The sequence below is a fragment of the Rhinolophus ferrumequinum genome, chromosome 21 (genome assembly GCF_004115265.2).
Source record: "Rhinolophus ferrumequinum isolate MPI-CBG mRhiFer1 chromosome 21, mRhiFer1_v1.p, whole genome shotgun sequence".
Lineage (NCBI taxonomy): Eukaryota > Metazoa > Chordata > Mammalia > Chiroptera > Rhinolophidae > Rhinolophus > Rhinolophus ferrumequinum.
In genome coordinates, this window is record NC_046304.1 from 48,528,970 (window position 1) to 48,548,442 (window position 19,473).

The 19,473-nt window shown below is 46.8% G+C and overlaps 1 protein-coding gene across 4 annotated transcripts in view; it reads right to left on the bottom strand.

Moving 5' to 3' along the window:
• Nucleotides 1-19,473, bottom strand: part of SLC39A11 (solute carrier family 39 member 11) — a 297,599-nt gene that overhangs the window by 156,265 nt on the left and 121,861 nt on the right. The window lies entirely within an intron of this gene.

Sequence of the window (19,473 nt, forward strand, 5' to 3'; positions counted from 1 at the left end):
CATCTCGTGTTGTCCCTCTCCATCCCGCCTGGGACGTGAGTCATCCCTCTGCCCGGCGTCCCCACGCTGTAGAAGCTCCCCGCCAATTAGTCACTTAGGAGTCATCTCGGCAATCAGACTGACGGTCGTGGTGCCACAGTGCTTGTGTTCAAGTCACCTTTGTTTTACTTAATAATGGCCCCAAAGTACAAGAGTAGTGATGCTGGCAATTCGGACACGCCAGAGAGAAGCAGTGAAGTGCTTCCTGTAAGTGTAAAGGTGAAAGTTCTCGACCTAATGAAAAAGGTGTTGTACCCTCTGACATCATCACAAGTACAATAAGACATTGTGAGAAAGACCACATTCACGTAACTTTTATTACAGTATATCGTTACATCAGTTCTACTTTATTAGTAGTTATTGCTGTTAATCTCTCTGTGCCTAATTTATACAGTGGTACCTCGGTTTTCTAACGTAATCTGTTCTGGAAGACCGTTCGAGTTCTGAAACGTTCGAAAACCGAGGCACCATTTCCCCATAGAAAGTAATGCAAAATGGATTAATCCGTTCCAGACCTTTAAAATCAACCCCTAAAACTGCAAATTTAGCATGAATTTTACTATCTAATGATACCACAGATCCATAAAATTTACAGCGTTTTTAAACTGAAATGGTTGTCAACGGAGATATTCGAAAACCGAGGTACCACTGTAAATTGAACTTTATCATAGTTCCAGGTAAAGGAGAAAACATAGTATGTAGAGCGTTCAGTACTATCAGCTGTTTCAGGCACCCACTGGGGGTCTTGAAATGTATCCCCTATGGATAAGCCGGGGGGGGCTACTGTACCCACAATTGAAGAGACAAGGAGAAGAGAAACACTCAGGAAATCTAAGAGTGATGATGTTTCTGAGCCAAAAAAATGTATACTCATGACAAAAATGTATTCATCTTTTGTTATCGGTATACGTTGAGTATTACAATTTTAATACAGTTTTTCCTTTCTTAAAAAGTGTATACATTTTTTTGGCACCCTCTGCATATTGTTAATTTTACTGCACTCTGCGTATTTCCCTTCACAAATCCAGGACTGATCCCAAGAGGGGCAGGTCTGCATGGATTTCTGCAAACCCTATTTCTAAACTGGCCTGCTCCACTGTTTCTTTCATTCAAGTCACTTCCTACAATTGTTTAATCCCGTCGTCTGAGTGGCATCTGGAGCTCTGATCACTGGCGAGGAAAAACGTCTGACTTCAGCAGGACGGGGTCGGCTGCTTTTCTTGATGAAAGATCTCCCAGGCTGCTTGAGGCAGGAGACGCTTTAAGTGGAATTCTCAAGAGGGTGCATCGCCTAGCCCTGTGCCACTCGGGCAGACTGGCTCAATGGAAGCACGGGCACGCGTGAGCAAAACCTACACGAAGCACGGTCGAGGGCTGTGTTGTACTCACAGCACTCCACACACTATTAACACAGACACCCCCGAGTCCTCTGGGCTCGCAGGACCGCATGTTACCATAGCTGCCTGCACCAGCCGTTTCCTCCACACTGCTTCCTCTTCAAATACTCCGCACAGCCTCTATAGGGGGCTGTTGCCAAAACTTTGGATGAAAATCACAGAGACGACCCAGAATGGCACCTTCTTGCTGACGGAGCCGGTCAGGTCCACTCCCGGGTCATGTTTACATGGTGCAGAACTGGTGCTCAGCCCTCATGAATACCAAAGCTCTTCAAAGTTTCAATGGACGTAGGAGCTGGCCAGTTAGTGACACGGAAGATATTCCAGATTCGAGTCCCAGTTCTCTTGGAGCGTGTGAGTGACTCAGGGGGAAGTGGCTACTTTTTCTGTGGCTTGACTGAGAAATGACCACTGTCAGCAAGTGGCAAGGGAGAAACAGCCAATGACAGTGTATTCTGATCTCATCAGAAAGACTCGGCACCGTGGGACGCCATGAAGAAGCCTATCATACGTGCCCCACTCCTCCCCCGTCCTCCGTTTGGGAGGGAAGGAAAAGCTGTCCTCATATGTCATAGGTCGAAGACTGACGTGTGACCTTCTCCTGCTGGGCCCAAGTAGGCACTGGTATTTTGTCTCTCCGCCCATGCGAAGGAGAATCCGTTATAACTGAACGCCCCACGGTTGAGCTCCACAAAGCAGCACACCACCTGACGGCCCGATGTGGCAGTCCGTGTGCTGTTGGAGTGTTGCCAGCCATGTGTAGGGACAGTGAACTATTTTAAACTGCATTTCAGACCATGAATCCACAGTGTATTTTCTATCTGCCCCGTTCTTCGTCCCTTGCCGTACGAGGCTGTACTTCCCCGTTTTATTTTTCTGGGAAGACAGCTAGCCCCATGAACAGAACTGCAGCCAGGACGACCACTCTGTAAATGGAGGACATGCCCTCAGCTTCCTGTCACGTTCAGAATGAAGAAACACACCCTGTTAGTCACCTGGGCCGTATCTTGCTTTGAATCTGACAGGTAGCCTCCTGTTCTAAACTATCATATTCACACCTCAATGACCAGACTACCTTGCTACGGTGGGGCATTCAAGCAGGAAAGTCCTGGGGTCTGTCTTAAACAACAGGTTTTAATAAAAAGGAAAATGTGAGACAAACTGAAATGTACAAAATAAGACACAGATGAAGAGGCATTCTGTGTTCTTGAATAAAAAGGTGATAAACTCTTAAGCTACTACAGTGGTACCTTGGTTTTCGAACGTCTCTGTTGACGAACATTCGGTTTACGAACGCCATAAATTTTATGAATCTATGGTATCATTAGATAGTAAAATTCATGCTAAATTTGCTGTTTTAGGGGTTGATTTTAAAGGTCTGGAACGGATTAATCCATTTTGCATTACTTTCTATGGGGAAACCGTGCCTCGGTTTTCGACATTTCAGAACTCGAATGTTCTTCTGGAACAGATTACGTTTGAAAACCGAGGTACCACTGTAACTCTTTTCACATTAACAGCTTTAATATAATTCCAGCCAAAATAATAAAACTTTAAAACTGGACAAAGAGATTCTAAAGCTCATCTGGAAAAAGAAAAATGCATACTGAGTGGGATTCATCACTGTATGTGTGATAATACAGTAATGATGAAAACATTTCTTTCTTGCTATGGAAGGAAACTTCCTTTTCCTCAGATGTATTAGGTTGGTGCAAAAGTCACTGCGGTTTAAAGAGCAAAAAATAATTGCAAAAACTGCAGTGACTTTTGCACCAATCTAGTACCATCACCTTAAAAAGCCTATCAGACAAAGATACTTCAGCACTGGAATGATTTTCATATGTATGTTTCTAGAGTACCATCAAACTACGGCAATTCTTATCTGGTCGTCTCAAGGACTTCTGATGATACTTGCAGGCTATCAAAATAGAAGAGATTTTCTGTGGACTAGATTTGGATCCTTAAATCAGCTTCTAGGTTATTACTGTATTTTCAGACTAGCTATTCTTTAGCTTCTGCTTCCTCTCTATCTTCAGATTAAACAGCTTATTACGGAGTCTGGAATGGCAATGATTGCTGCATACTCAAGTTTCATATTTATTCAAATGGAGTGTTGGTGGTTCCATACAGCTGTGAAATCTATTACAAAGCTAAGACTAATTCTATTAGAACATCTTTATACCCCTCTAATATTGACAGCTAAGAGGTCATCTCTCCCAATCATCTAGTTCTCACCTAGACCCTTCTCCAATTCATTGAGATTTAAGCACCATAATTAATGATGTCAATATTTGTGTAAATAAGCCATCCAATACCTTGGTCTGGGGTCCTTATCTGGTTCCTTAAATGCCTCACCTCCAATGCAAGTCCGACACACTGTTGCAGCCAACTAATCCCAAGGGCATTACTTATAAAGGAACTACCTCCAAAAATCTCAATTCCAGGCAGTCCAGATGTCTGATCACCGGCCTTCTACACATATATTTCCATCTCCTTCCTTCTGAATCCTCAATCCAGTAATTCTTTGGTCCCACTCGTACCTCTATGCCATTGGCTCAACCACCTTTTTAATTTCAACACTCACCTTGTGTCCTCACTTCCTTCTTTATCCAGCAATGGTGCTGCATTATAACCACCCTCGGCTTATACTTGCACACATGCCTTATCAATGCCATATTTCCATCTTCTCCGCACCTGTTCCCAAACAGCTAACGCAGGCTGGAGAAAAACATACTGCCATGATGCCCGGCCCGCTCTGAAATCTCTCCAGGCTGCTAGGCATTTCTACTACATTCATCTCAAGAGGACATGCTCCCACTTCAAAGGAGTCTATTCCATACCTTCATTCTCCTTGATCCTCTAAAACCTCCTTCCTCCCAGTTGATGTTCTTTTCTAATTTCCCTGAGAAATCAGAAGAAAGCTTCCTCCGCTTGCCACCCCCGAATGCACCAGCATTCCCATATTGGTGTTGTCTGCTCTGCCTTCTGTCCTGAATCACAGATGGAGTAGCCTTCCTCCTATGCCACGCCCTCTCACCTACCCAACAACGTTGCAGTTCTCCTGGGTCGCCAATTCCTCCCTCTCTACTAGATTATTCCTGTTAGCATATGCCTTCTAGAATATCTCCCTCTTAAAAAAAATTCCTGTCACAGATGTCACTTCCCCTTCAACCACCACTCTATTCCGTTTTACAATACAACTCCTCCACAGTCTTCTATACCCACTGTCTTCACTTCTTCACTTGTCAATCTCTCATTTTCTCTTTGACCCCTGCCAATCAGCCTTTCATCTCCACCATTCCAAGAAGACAGCTCTTGTCAGTCACCACTGGATTCCATCTGGCCCAATGCAAGCGTCACTTCCCAGACCTAATCCTACTTATCCTCTCAGCATTTCACCTGGTGATCAATTCTTCCTTTTGGAATATTCCTTATCCGGCTTCCAAGGCATTATCCTCTTCTGGTATTGCTACGGTATCTCCAGCCCAGACATCTCTATGGATTCCAAAATCATGGCTCCATCTGTCTGATCAGTATCGCCACATGGATATTTAAAAGGCATCTTGGATCCAGAACTCCCACTCCTAACTTGTTCTCCAGCCATTCACCTAGTCACTCAATCCGAAGTCTAGAAATCTTCCTTGGCCCTTCTCCTTCTCTCATCGCCTTCATCCATCAGCAAATCCCAACAGTTCAACACTCAGCTCCATCACTATTTCTTCGGTCCAAGTCACCCTCTCCTCCACTACAAACAAATCCTTCCAACCTGGATTCCACTCGTGTCCCCCAGCTCCCAGAATCTACTTTTCACAGGCCTCCAGAAGAATACTTTGTAACTTGGGTTAACTCATGTAATTCCTCTGATCAAATCTCCTGATGGCTTCCTGTCATCCCTGGAAAAATATCTGAAGGCCCCTGTGGTCTGAGGCCTGTCCACCTCGCTGGCTGCCTATTGTCCACATTCTCCTTACTCACACTGGTCTCCTGGCCGTTCCTCGGAGACACCAAGCACTTCCCAGATCCAGGGCCTTCTCAGTGATGCTCCTTCTGACCAGGATGCTCCCTCTGACGGGTGCTCCTTCTGACCAGGATGCTCCCTCTGACCAGGATGCTCCTTCTGACCAGGATGCTCCCTCTGACCAGGATGCTCCTGACCAGGATGCTCCTTCTGACCAGGATGCTCCCTCTGCTTGGGGTGCTCCCTATGACCAGGATGCACCCACCCGACCAGGAGGCTCCTTCTGAACATGATACCCTCTCCACTGAAACTTTAATCGTCCTCTCCTTCACATCATTCAGGTCTCTTCTCAAAAGCCACCTTCTTAGAGAGGCATTCCCTAATCTCTTTATCTAAAGTAACAGCCTAGTCACACTTCATCCTAGTACTCTGCTTTATTTTCCCCCATAGAACCAGAGAACATTGTATCTATTATCTGGACCCCCATTGGATGTAAGTCCTATAAGGGCAAGCACTTTGTCTCTTTGGTATGCTGATGTGGCCCAGAGGTTAGGATGGCACTAAGTAGACACTCAACTGTTCAGACACTCACTAAATAGAGTGAGTGAGTGAGTGAAAGAAAGAAAGAATGAATGAATGAATGAATGAATGAATGAATGAGTCATCAACTGAAGTTAGGGGCTGTGCCCCTTGGAAAGTGTGTCTAGCTCTTCCACTCTGTATCAGAAGAGGGGCTGTGCAACAGGGCAGAGGAAGAACATGAAAAACTGTTTTCAAGTCTGTAGCCTCCAACCCACAAAGGGAACACAGATAAAGGCTGCGTGCATTTCTCCGGAGCGTTTTGCATTCCTGCTCTTTCATCTGCATCATCTTCCCTACAATCAGTGGCTCTGAGCAGCAGACAGAAATGTCAGTGTGCAGAGCTAGGAACGGTTCCCGCTGCCCCAACAGCTCCCTTTCTGCCTCCATGATGAGAACAGTTGCTGGCGCATCTGTAATTTTCTGTTTAGGTAACATCTTATTTGCATGCTGAAACCATGGCCCCTTTCCCATTACTGATGTAAAAGATTGCTTCTTTCTAATTATGTTGCAGGCACTCAGGGAATTCAAAGAGCAGAACACATGTCAGGAACAATTCACAAATCGTGGCTATTTGTGCACACGCTTGCCAGGACTACAGCAAATATAGAAAGGGAAAAAAAATCCTCATTAAAAAATACCAGCTCTCCTCAGCAGATCTCTGCTTCCGTTTGTTCGTTCTGTTCTAACTAAATGCAAACCTAAACCCTAAATGTGAATGTCCTTGTGGAAAAAAAGAAACGTTTTCCCCCATCTCCCGATTCCTTTAAGTGGGGTTTAGAAATTAAACTTTCGTTCACGGCTCCCATCCCACCTTGCAAGCTCTACTGCCCTTGCACTCAACTCACCATTTCTAATGACGTACTTTTTTTTTCTGTTTGTGTTAATTGAGCCATCTTAAAAGCTGCAAAATTCTTCCTAGAGTCAAACGAGTCAGAATTAAACAATTAACCCAAGGACGTTGACATGAAGACATAGTGCATATGATGGAAGACCTCTATACTCATCTCAAGACTGAGACTAAACATTTTGTCTACATTCTGAACTCCATTAAATTATTCGGTGCTCAAAAGTCTAAAACATGCCTTCGATTTCTTTGGTACCTTACCACGGCGCCAAGAAAAGGACTGTACAGAACCTTCAACTAACGTTCAATCCAGGAACTTTCATAGATGTGAACAAAGCCACTCGAAGGAACCCAAATACGTCAGTTCTACTCAATACCAACAGATGGGGTTAGCGGTTGCTTGTTGACTTGGATTTGGCGGTGTTTCAGAAGGCCTTCTAGAACCTTTACTAGCCTATGTAGGAGAGCTAAGCAGCCTGTAAGGCACGATCTTTTCACAGTCCCACGCTGCACTACCACTTTGCCTGCCTGATCAGCTCTAAGCTTGTTTCACTGAAGGTAAGGGTTGGGGAGTTATCAGGTACAGTCACTGAGGCATGGTGCTCTAGAGCTCAAACGTCGTCATAGGCCTAATAGTCAAACAAAACTCTAACAGACGCTTATATTGCCCAAATATACACCAACTCTGAATATAGGGCAAATCTCCATTTTCCCATTAAAGAGAACAGAGTTGGCCAAACTGGAATATATAAACTTTTGGAGGTGCAGACGTGGATGGAACAGTCAAATGTCTATTTGCACTACTTCACTCATTTACTTACATATGCATATTTTAAATAAAATGTTATATAAAATAATATATTAACTTGCTCTTCTCACATTCCACATAACAGTTTCATTCCATCTCTGTGTCTTTCACACCGGAGTTGTTATATTCACAAGCGAGACTTCTTGAGTCATTGCACAGTTTTCAACAGCACATCAGCTTTGACTTTCATCTAAGTTATTTAAGATTCGGCTCTTTCATAATCCACATATGATGCTATCACGACTAATTTTACTCTGAGCCACAGTTCCCACTCGCATAGCACAGCACCAGGAAAGGTTGTTTTGTTCGATTTCATTTTGATTCATACTATAGGGGTATATTTGATTTGCCTGAGGTAACCGCAGGTTCGGCTGCTCAGCATGGCTTTGGGTGCCGGTAAGGAGCTATGGACTCTGACCCAATGAAGGGTCGAAAGCAAGTAAATGCATACATTTAGGCTGGGGAGAGACAGGGCAAGACCAGAGGCAGAGAAATGCGTAAGGAGGCGATTGGAAAGGCCCAGGCAAGTTATAACGAGGGGCTCAACTGGACCAGTTGTTGTTGGAAGGGATTCAAGAAATAACGATGAAGGAAAATCAGCAGGGCTTGGCACCTAAGGGGGTTTGGGGGATTAGAAAAATGGAGGAGAGATAAATGATGCTGAGGTTTCTGGCTTGAGAGGCTGACTAGATTTGGTTCCATTACCTTCTTCCAGATCTCAGGAATAAAGAAGATAGAGAAAGCTGAGGTCAGGGGAAAAAGGAAATCAAATTTCCATTTTAGAACCACTAAACATAAGTGGTTATTGGACAAACAAGTAAAGATAGCCAACAAGAGTGGGAATATTTGATTCTGACATCCATGAAAGAAAGTTTGACTCGATAATTGATTTGGGAGCCTCTGCCCCCAAGTTCTAAGTTGAACTGTGAATCTGAGTGAGATCCCCAGGAGAGAATGTGAGTAAAAATACAAGAGGGCTGCTGATGAAATGCTAGGGGAGAAACACTAATCTAATGGATAGACAAAGAAAGAGAAGCCCCAACGGAGGTTGGTAAGATACTTCCAGAAAGAAAGGATGAGAACTGGGAGGGCCACAGAAGTGAGAGGGAAGATGTTTTTAAAAACAGACAGAGGCTCAACCATTGCAAATGTACTGGGAATTTCAGCAGAAAGACACAATTTTCCATTGGATTTGATGTCTAGATGGTCACTGGTCAAGAAGTGATGGGAGGTGAAGAAATGAAAACAGCTAATGTGGACCTCTATTTTTAGAAGTCTTATTGAAAAGACGAAAAAAGAAAGTGGGTGACAGCTAGAGGGAGGTAGCAGGGTTGAGAAAAACTTTTTTTTCCCCAAGACAAAGGATACACAAGCATGTGTGGACTGATGGAAAGAGCCAGGGGAGGAAGGGTTAGGGAAGAAAAGGGATAGTTAATGGAAGGAGGAAAGGGAGAAGTCCAGACAGGAAGAACAAAGAACTGCCCTTGAGTTGGGGGAGCAGACACCTTATCTTCTAGGACTGAAGAAAAGGAGATGGCTCATAAGTGTATAAGTCTGGATCCAGCGAGGGGAGCAGGGAGCTGCGGGTGTCCTTGCCTTATTGTCTATTGCACAGTTGTTCGCTAAGAGGAGGATGAAGGCTGAGAAGAGGCTTCCGGAGTCTGGTGAATCTCTGAATTATCACCGAATACACAATAGAAAGAGCTGACCAACACCTGAGGACCCAGCTGAGTTGGAGATCTGGAATCTGGAATGGCACGATTCCCTGATGGTGTGTGATCTTTCTCAGCAGACCCTGGCAGCTCAAGAGTGGGAGCAAAGATGGCTCGTAAGATTGGTCCAGCAAGGCTGAGGTAGGAGGACAAGGTGTGAGAGACCTGGGTAGACAGTAATTCAGACGATCACAGGAAAGGTAGGGAAAAAACCTAGTAAAGGAGAGGTGATGACTGTAAAAACATGTCCAAAACAGAGGTCTCTGGAGGAAGTAACGTAACAAGGGGTGTAGAAAGACAGGATGCTGAGGTCAGAGGATAGCACACTGAAGTGTAAGTCTGAACTGAGACCAAAGCTCAGGGAGTGATCCCAAGGGAGGACTGATGAAAAACACACCAAGAACTGCCCAGAACTGTCCTCACGTGGAAGCTGACAGCAATGGGGGAGACAGCTACATGCTCACCAAATTCCATTCCTTCTTCCTCCTGGACGTCCAGGTAGAGTACACTTCCCAGCATTCCTTGCAGTTAGGTGGGCCATGTGACTCGGTTCTGGCCAATGGAATGTGAGCAGAAGAGATATATAACATTTCTAGACTTGGCAGAAAAAAAAAATCTCTCACAAAATCCTCCTTGCTAATGCTCTTTTCTTGTCTACAGGCCAAATGCAGAGAACCTAGGGGAGAACTCCGAGACTCTGAGAGCCACCAGATGAATGGAGTCTGGGTGCCAGAATACAGCAAGGAGCATGGGACAGGGTATGGAGCAGGACACCCCCACCCCAAGCTACCCAAATGGGACTGTGGTTTGAGCAAGATGCAACCCTTTACCGGGGCTGTAGGGGCTGTTTGTTACAGCAGTTAGCCTGCGCTGACTGAAACAAGCCTGACAGGCAGATAAGACAAGCCTGAAGAGAAAGGGCTTTTAACTATGGGTTAAAATAAAAATGATATGAACCCTGCCTCTTGGCTCCATGGCAAGAGGGAGAGAAGGAGCCTCAACTTGATCAGGAAAACACACAGTAGGTGCTCAATAAAGATCTGTTGAATGAATGCTATGCAGGACCAAGGTAGAGATGAGAATCTTGATCTTTACCAAGGAGTGCACAGGATGAAATGAGCTTCCATGGCAAAAGGGAAGGCATTTATAATTTTCTTTTCTAATTATAAAAGTTATTGGGAGACCAGAATAGAAGACAACTAATATATAGAATCTCCTTCTCTTGAGAGGCTAAGGAGGAAAAAAAAAAATGAGATAATTACCTTCCTAGGGTAGAAGAAGGACGAAGAGAAATAGTTTAATAACATTGCACCAGTCCTTCCAGATTGAGGGGTCGATTTCCCCATTGATTTGGGGTGATTTTTTTTTTCCCTGTCTTTTCTAAGTGAGCAGCAGGCTAAATCGAATCTCCTGGTTCTAGGGCTAAAAGATGCTATAAATTTCTGTGGCTTCTAGGTGAGATAAGATGCAGAAGCAATTGGTCCACAAACCAAGCACTAGGTTGATTCACACACAATTTCTAGAGTTAGAAAGAGCTCAGTGTGATACTGTTCAGGAAGATTTCTTGGCCACCGCTCACCAAACTACTTCCTCCGACTGACTCATTGGATCCGAGAGAGAAGCGGGAGGCGAGGAGGGGGCTGAGTGTAGCCTGTCACTCATTGCCCGCACTCGTGTATTCTGCAGGGGAAGTTCTCCGAGAAGCAATTGCGTTAAATCAATCACCAGGAAATCAGGTCCTCGTGATGACAGCTGTGACTTTGATTTCAAATACTGTGCCAATCAGAATGAGGGCTTTTGTTCCCTTGTCAAAATGATCATTTATACAAAGTTTTAAGAAAACAATATCCCCTATTACTGCTGCCCCCACCAAAAAAAAAAAAAAGGAAAAAGAGACCCAATACCACTGGGTGAAGAAAGCACGTGGAGCACAGAGGCTCAATATAGCAGTGAGCTCCTTGGCCACCTTGGTTGCTCTTTATGTCTCATTCCTGCTAAATTGCCTGAGAATCTTACATTGGAAGAACAAAGGGGTGGGGGGGGGAACATTACTTTGCTATCAAAACCCACAACGCACACATGAAAAAAAAACATGGTTATGAAGAGATGGATTAAAAGAAGACGTGGTTCCCGACTGGCTGCCACTATTCTAATGGGGTGCTAGGAGGAAGGGGCCGAAAGACAAAAGTGAGGTGGGGTGAGTCGCTGTCGGGCACAAAGACGGTGAGTGAGTTCTCCTGGGCTACGAAGGCACTTATTACCCCAATAAAAATACTGTCCCCTTTTAGGTACTTCCTGAATACCTGCCACATACCAGGCCGTGTTGCGGGTGCTCGGCACACGAAGACAGGTATGACACAGCCTCTGAACTGAAAGAGGCAAGCAGTGAGTGAGATCAATATGTAAATTCATAAAGCATCATACCACATGACCACTGCTGACGACAAACCTACGAAAAAACTTTGTAGAGGGAATGTAGGAGGAGAGGGTCCCTCAGCCTGAATGAGTTGAAAAGGTTTCACAGAAAAGGGAACAGTTGAGCTGAGCCTTGGAGAATGAGTCTGAAATTGCCAGGCTGTGGGGTAAATGCGTCACGCAGAGGACAATCTGAGCATAGCACTGGGGGGGCGGGGGGGCGGTGTTGCAGTGGGAGGTGCATCCAGGTGGTGGGCTGAAGGCGGATGGGGAAGGCCTCCTGCCTGGAGCCACAGCGTGGACGTGACCCTCTCCGCAGCAGAAGCCAGTCTAGGCAGTGATGTGAAGGTGGGGACCGCGGTTCACCCCCTGGCCACTGTTTCCCCAGAACGTAGCATAGTAACGGATCAACTAGCCGTATCTTTGCGTAATGGATGAGCTGCATGCAAAAGAATGCTGCTCTGGCTATTTCAAGATGAATGCCGCTGGCAGCGTCGTTGGGAATGAGAAGGAACAGGCAGAGGGCAAGGACAGCTGGGAGGCCGCCGGGGATGGAGAGAGGCCAGCTTGGAAATACATTCCTGAGACGCTAGTGCACAGACAGAAGAAAACCCCCCTGTCCTGCTTTGAAAACTACCTAAATCCTTCCCTAAACATGTTATCGTATCAAGAACAGGCTTGCCCCCACCCTTCCCCCACAGAGAAGCAAGCCCTTCAGCCACCGGTCCCACCATCCATGGGAACTCTCCACTTCTATTTCCCCCTTTCCTTCTCTACTGTCTTTTCTGTCAGTGCCCCACCATGGTTTGCTTTGAGTTCAATGTTCCATTGTAACATCACCTTTATTTAGCAAAACCCAGGTGAGAATGTTCAACAAACTCTTTCAACGGTTGGGAAGGGAAATTTTATTTCAGCAAAAACTGTACTTAAATGAAAATTGCTAATATACGTCACACACAAATTGCCAATTGTGAAAGAATTCGTGCTTAATAAAATGCACATAATCCTAAACTCCTAGTAAAGATTGTTTTACACGATTTTGGTGTGTGTAAGCATGAATCAGGATCTTACAATCAATAGTCTTCAGTGAATCTGACTTATTACCCGGTACTACGAAAACTCAGTTTTCAAGTTACGTGATTTTTTCAATAGATGGAATTTTTACAAGTTATCAGAAGCATATAATGGAATCTAAAGCCAAAGGGACCACATCTGGGGACTATCCATATCATTCCTTCATTCACTCAGTACCCATTTATTAGTTCTGCACCCCACACAGGGCACCAAACGACAAATAAACACCACACTGGCCCTTCCTCAAAGAGTCCACAGAGGAGCACACAGATCTATTTTCAATCATATTTATAACACAGATGTTAATTGTAATAACAGGAACAGGAAAAGAGACACAGAAGAAAAAGCGCTCGATTCTGCCTGTTCATGGGAGTGAGAGAAGGAAACGGTTGACTTGAGAGACCACGCTTCAGGAAAGTCCTATAAGGGGAGTGGGAGCGCCCCAAGAACACAGCTTCGGAAAGGATCGGAAGCATGGAAACCGACTCAGCAGCCACTGTGGTCCTTCCTGGGAGAGACGCTAGAAGCTGAACAAGGGGATCACAGTGGGAACAGACGAGGACCCACCGGACGCTGGAGGTGAGAAAAGAAGCCATCTCCACCGTACTGTCCAATATGGAAGCCGCCAGCCACATGCAGCCATTTAAACATAAATTCGTTAAAACTAACTAAAATTAAAATTAAAGCAGTCACAGTAAGCACACCTCACGTCCTCAATACCCACCTGTGGTAGTAGACCCCATACTGGACAGTCCAGTTACAGACTTTTTCTACGATCACATAAAATTCTGGAAAGTGCTGGTCTAGAAGAGCCAAGTGTTTCAGGCTTAAGGCAAATATGTGAGTGTCGGTGACACTCGTTGAGAGGAAATGCCAAAGAAGCAGTGGGTTTTGGGGACGGCTGATGAGTTCAGCTCTGGACATGCTGAGTTGGATGGGACAGACCGACATCCTGGAGACGCCCAACAGGTGAGCAGAAGTCAGTGGTGCACGGAGAGCAGCTGAAGCATCTGGCGTGGAAAAGGTTACCTAAGAGGAGAGGGCAGAGGATTGAACCTGGGGCAGGGGTGAAGACAGCAGTCAAGGGATGGGCGGAGGAACAGGATCCGCAGAAACACAGGACATTGCAGAAAAACCGAGCAGAGCAGAGCAGAGAGGAGAAAGCAAGGAGAAGTGGTACTGGCCAAACCAAGGATGGAGAGTATCTGTTGAGAAAAGGGGATAAACAGCAAAGTAGGGGTAGCCAGTTAGCTCAGTGGGTTAGAGCGTGGAGCTAGTAACACCAAGGTGGCCAGTTCGATCCCCGCAGGGGCCACTGTGAGCTGTGCCCTCCTTAAAAAAAAAAAAAAAGAAAGAAAAAGAAAAAGAAAAACAAGCAAAGTGAATCAAAGGCAGTCAGAAGTCCAACAGTGTCCATTGCATTTAGCAACTGAGAAGCCACCTAGTGAGACCAGTTCCAGGGGACAAATGGTGGAACGATGACTAAGCACAAAACCATGAAGGAAATGTTAGTTTTCAACTGGCAGCCCCCAAAGAAGTGGAGATATACTGGGAATTTCTGAGGGGCTGAAACATCCAATCTTATGAGCACACAAATGATCTATCAGAACAGTTCAGATCCCCCAGAGGACTTCACACTGAGTTATCCCACTGCTGTTAGAAACGAAATGTTTTGTTGTCTGTGCTAACACTTTAAGACAGCCCCAAGGTGGTCCCTGAAGGAGGCAAGGCATAAGTTTCTAGGCTTCTCCCCTGACCTGAACCAAACCCAAGAACTCCAGTGAAACAAACAGTGAAAACCTGGTTCAATGGCTCAGAGGCAGAGATTTTTCACTAGGAAGCTCCTGAGCTTATCAAAGAAGGAACACACACACGTACACACATTTGCATGCATGCACACTCATGTACACATGTGTACACACATAAGCAAATTCATGTGTGGTGAATTTGTAGACGTGTATGCATGGACAGGTGTGTGTGAACACACATGATGTGACACACAAACATGCATGCACAAATGTGTGTGCATATATACACATGCATGTATACATGCATACACTGCATGTGTGTGCACCATGTGTGAAGTATACACACATACACATGCATACATGTGTGCACTTGCATGCATGTGCACACATGTCCACACACATGCACACATATATGCACGCACACACACACACCATGCTTGTTTTCTTTTCTCTTCTACAGTGGCAGGGCCAGCCCCAGAACTCCCAACACCAGACCCAGCACTCTTCTCCACAGCAGTTGCTCAGCGCTCAGCGGGGCTGCTGCCCAGAGAAAGCAGAGAAGGCTTCTTGTCAGGGCAGGAGGTGCCAGTTCATGGACTACAAGGTGCCCAGCCTGAAGCAGTGTGCCAAGCATCCAGAACTGTTTTAATAAAAGCCACGTTACTGACACCCCCATCAGCCCAAGTAATTGGGCTGCACTCTCTCTGGCTTCATGTGGAAACTCTAATGGCCTTTTATAAACCCAGACAGGAAAAGAAGGAAACAAGGTGACCGTCTGCGTGGACATTAGCAGTGCCATGTTTAAGGGTGCCTGGACTGAAATGGCCCTGCCCAGGTCCAAGCTCAGACACTGGGAAGCTCCGTGGCCGTGGCAGCACCCGCCCAGCCAGCCCCCTCTTCCCCCACCTCCCCACCCCCCCCCACTACCCCCAAGAAGGAGGAGACAGAGAGAGAGCAAAGAAAAAGGCCCTCTCCATCTGCCTCCCAAACCTGAGCGAAAGCTTGCATGCTGCTTTGGCTTTTTCATCCTCAACCCTGACAATCACAACCATCTAAATCTTATATTTCTCAAATCCCCTGTTCTTTGTGTCGAATCCCAATTGGAGGAGGGAGAATGGAGTCTTCTGGAAAGGCAAGGGTTGACAGACTTGATGATCTCCATCATTCTCCTTCATTACTTCAACACTACAACTGCCCTGCACTAACCTACAGCGCTTTTCTCATCGCTGGGATTGTGGCAACAGAGAAATCCCAAGCTCAGGAGTGGAAACGAACAACAAAGAAACGTGCACAAAAAGAGTGTCTGCTGCTGTGAGCATGGTGGAGAGGGGTAACAGGGCAAGGGGATGACAAACCATCTGAACAGAGAGGTCATTAAGGGAGGAACCAGAGCTGGGTAGCCAGAGAAAAGCCCAAGCTCACAGGCTCTGAGAAGGCAGGCACAGGCGTGACTGAGGACTGGCAAGGTCCAGGGAGGGTGAGACAGAGGACAGAGGGGAAGGTGGCAGCAGATGAGGCCAGAGGGGCAGCCACGCGCTTTGAAGCCTATGGTTAGGTCCTCGGACTTGGTTCGGACACAGTCTTGGTTCTGATTTGCATTGTTACAGGGTCTCACTCCGGAGGCTGGGCAGAGAACTCACTGTAGGAAGGAAAGGTGGCGACAAAGGGATCAGTGAGAGGGCAGGTGCAGCCCTCCAGGGCATAAAAGATGGTAGTAAGTAACTGGGGACAATTATTTAGTGAGAGCCTTATCTGTAGTTATTAATGCAACTCTAAGCAGCAGAACCACAGCTGCAGGTGTTTCTGCATCACTGTGCTGGGAAAGTGGACACTCACTATGGAACAGCAGCCATTAGAGTCCCACATTCACTAGCGACAGTGCCGAGGGGCGCTTCTTTCCAGGACCTCCCTTTTCTTGAGCTTCAAAATGATCCCCTACGAGTCTGTGCCTATTAGAGAAAGCACGCTGCCCTCCAGAAGGATTATGTCGCAGGAGGTCATAGCAGCAGAGAAATCCATCAAATTGAAAATATGAAAAATAGAGTTTAAGTAAAGTTGGAGAGAAAGATTTCTTCTTGCAGATGAATGAGAATGAAGGCTGAAAGCCCATGAGGCGGCCTCGGCGCCCGGAATTGCAACGTGGGCTGCAATGGCGGGTGACGGAGCACCTCAATCACAGGTACTGGACACCTCACAGCAGGGAGGAGGCGGCTTTGCTCACCCACAGGCCTCCTTCCCCTGAGGTGAAGGCCCCCTGCATCCTGAAGGTGACCAGAGCATGGCTCAGGGTCCGATCCCAAGACAGAGGTGTGAGCTGCGGTGGGAGGTAGGAGCTGGCAGCGAGAGCCGAGCCCTCCTGAGCTGTGGCCAAGGCAACGGCATCGGGGTATGAGAAAGAAGCAGAGACCCGGACATGGCACAGTGGATGCTACCTGGAGGCCGCAGCGGAGAGGCTGCAGTTTGTACCTGGATGCACGTGCGATGGTTTCGTCACTGTCTTCCCGTCAAGACAGCAAGTTCTAGAAGGGCAGGGCCCTGTCTGTGCTTGCCCACGGACATAATAACGCCAGCCGATGGCACAGCGCCTGGCACACTGTTAGGCTTTGTGGTGAACGCCCGTTGTAACTGGTTGATGAGCATTGCCCCCAAAATCCATGCCCACCCGAACCTCAGAATGCGACCTTACTGGAAAACAGGGTCTTTGCAGATGTTACAAAGATGACGTCATACTGGAGTAGACGGAGCCCTAAACCCAACGAGTGTGTCCTTAGGAGAAGCTACACAGAGGAGACGGCCGTGTGACGAGAGGCGGAGACGGGACTGATGCATGAACGAGCCCAAAATGCCACGGACTGACCGGAGCCATCTGAAGCTGCGTGAGCCTTCAGAGAGCAGAGGCCTGCTGACACGGGGGCTTCCAGAACAGAGAGGGAGCAAATGGCTGTTGTTTGGTCACCCACGTTCATGGTAATTTGTTATGGCAGCCCCAGGAAACTAAGACCTGGGAAGGATGAATGAATGAATGAATGAATAAACGAACAGACGGACGAACGAACGAACGAAGGAAAGGAAAGGCTGGCTCACTCCAGCCTGCCAAAAACAAGTATATGTAGCTGGAATGACTGACTATCCATGCTTTGAAAACCAGTAAAAGAAGAAACAGACTTCACGGCTAGCTGATGGAAGTAAACCAGGACGTGTGGTATTAGCTTCAAAACCCCTTTCTCCTGGCGGGTACCCCTCTGCCCAGGATGGTCACTCAGTAAGACCCAAGGCCTTTCCAGGGCACTCCTCTCCCGGTGGCCATTTCAGAGTGGATCTCATCTTATAAATAACCAAGAATTATTTTGGTTCTTTTCCTCTTAGTCAAGGATGATAAATCGTAGTTAGGAAAGGATTAAGGAGCAGGTTCATTAAGAAAGCCCATCCAAGTACACAGGAGGGGGCCACAGGCAGAACCGCAGGCAAGGGCGAGTCTAGGTCAAGTCTAGTTTCTCGGATGGACCGTCCACAACAAAAGCCTAGCTCAGGCCCTGATGCTGGGCAAATGGAAATCACATCTCCATCTGTGCTAGTTCCTGGTTTCTAAGATGCCCCTTGTCAGGCACGAGAAAGATAATCACTGTCTTCTCATGCTCTGCAATGACTACTTGTAATGACTCCAGCAACCGTGAGTCCCTCGAGGCTTTACTGGTGGGCCCGCTGCCGCCCCTGGAGGCCTGAGCCAGCCCCGCAGCACAGAACGGCAGCCAAGCCTCAGAGTCTTTAGCGGACTGGAGATCTCAGGAGCCTGGGGGCACCCGATCATTTATCTTCATAATTTTTTGGTTTTTTTTCCGTTGTTTTTTTTTCCCCATTAAATTTGAAGGGGATGGTGGGGAGAGAAGATAATGGAGGGAAACAATCAGGATTTTTTCAAAGTAATTGGGCTTGATTGGTCTTTTATTTGTCTGGAGAGATTTGTCTGCCTGGAGGAAAAGGAGACAAAAGATCCGGAGGTCTCGCTACCCAGCCTCCTCCTACAACCTGCAAACTCGGCCACTCTCGCCCTGAACCGACTGCCCTCCTTCCTCTCCACTCCAGCTCTGTACAGACGGGGAGCCCGTGCGCTCCAGGGCTGGGAAACGTTCTGGCGGATGCACGGGGCCTGGTATATGCCGAGTGAGCCTATGGGAACAGATGCTGAAGGCTCACCTGGCATATACCAGGCCCTGTGCCGGGCACAGGGGACCGAGACAAAGAAGACGCAGCTCAGGCCTCCTGGGAGAGGGACTTCATAAACCAGTAGTTAGCACTGGTACTTACTGCGGGGGAGGGGAGGACCATAATGAAGGAGGAGTGACGGGAAGTCTCCAAGGAAAGAGCTAAGTCCTGGGAAGAATTTTCCAAGAGTGAGGGTGCTATAGAATGAACGAACGCTTGTGTCCCACACAATTCCTATGTTGAAACCCAATCCTCAATGTGATACTATCAGGAGGCGGGGTCTCTGGGAGGTGATCAGGCTCCACCCTCATGAGTGGAAGTGGTGTCTTTATGAAGGAGACCCCAGGGAGCCCCCAAGCCCCTCTGCCACGTGAGGGCACAGCAAGAAGACAGCTGTCTAGGAATCAGGCAGCAGATTCTCAGCAGACACCGAATCTTGGACTTCCAGCCTCCAGAACTGTGAGAAATAAATGTTTGTTGTTTATAAGCCTCCCGGCCTATGGTATTTTGTTACAGCCGCCCAAACTAGGACAGAAGCTGAAGGGCATTTTCAGACAAGGGAAGCCGATACGTTTTGTATCTGTTGGATGTTTGCCATCAGTGCCCCCGAGAGGGGGAAAGCCAGACGAAGACATCCTTTTCTGGTGGACGTCATTGGATGTAGGAATTTAGTTAGGTATCAAAAGAAGGGGG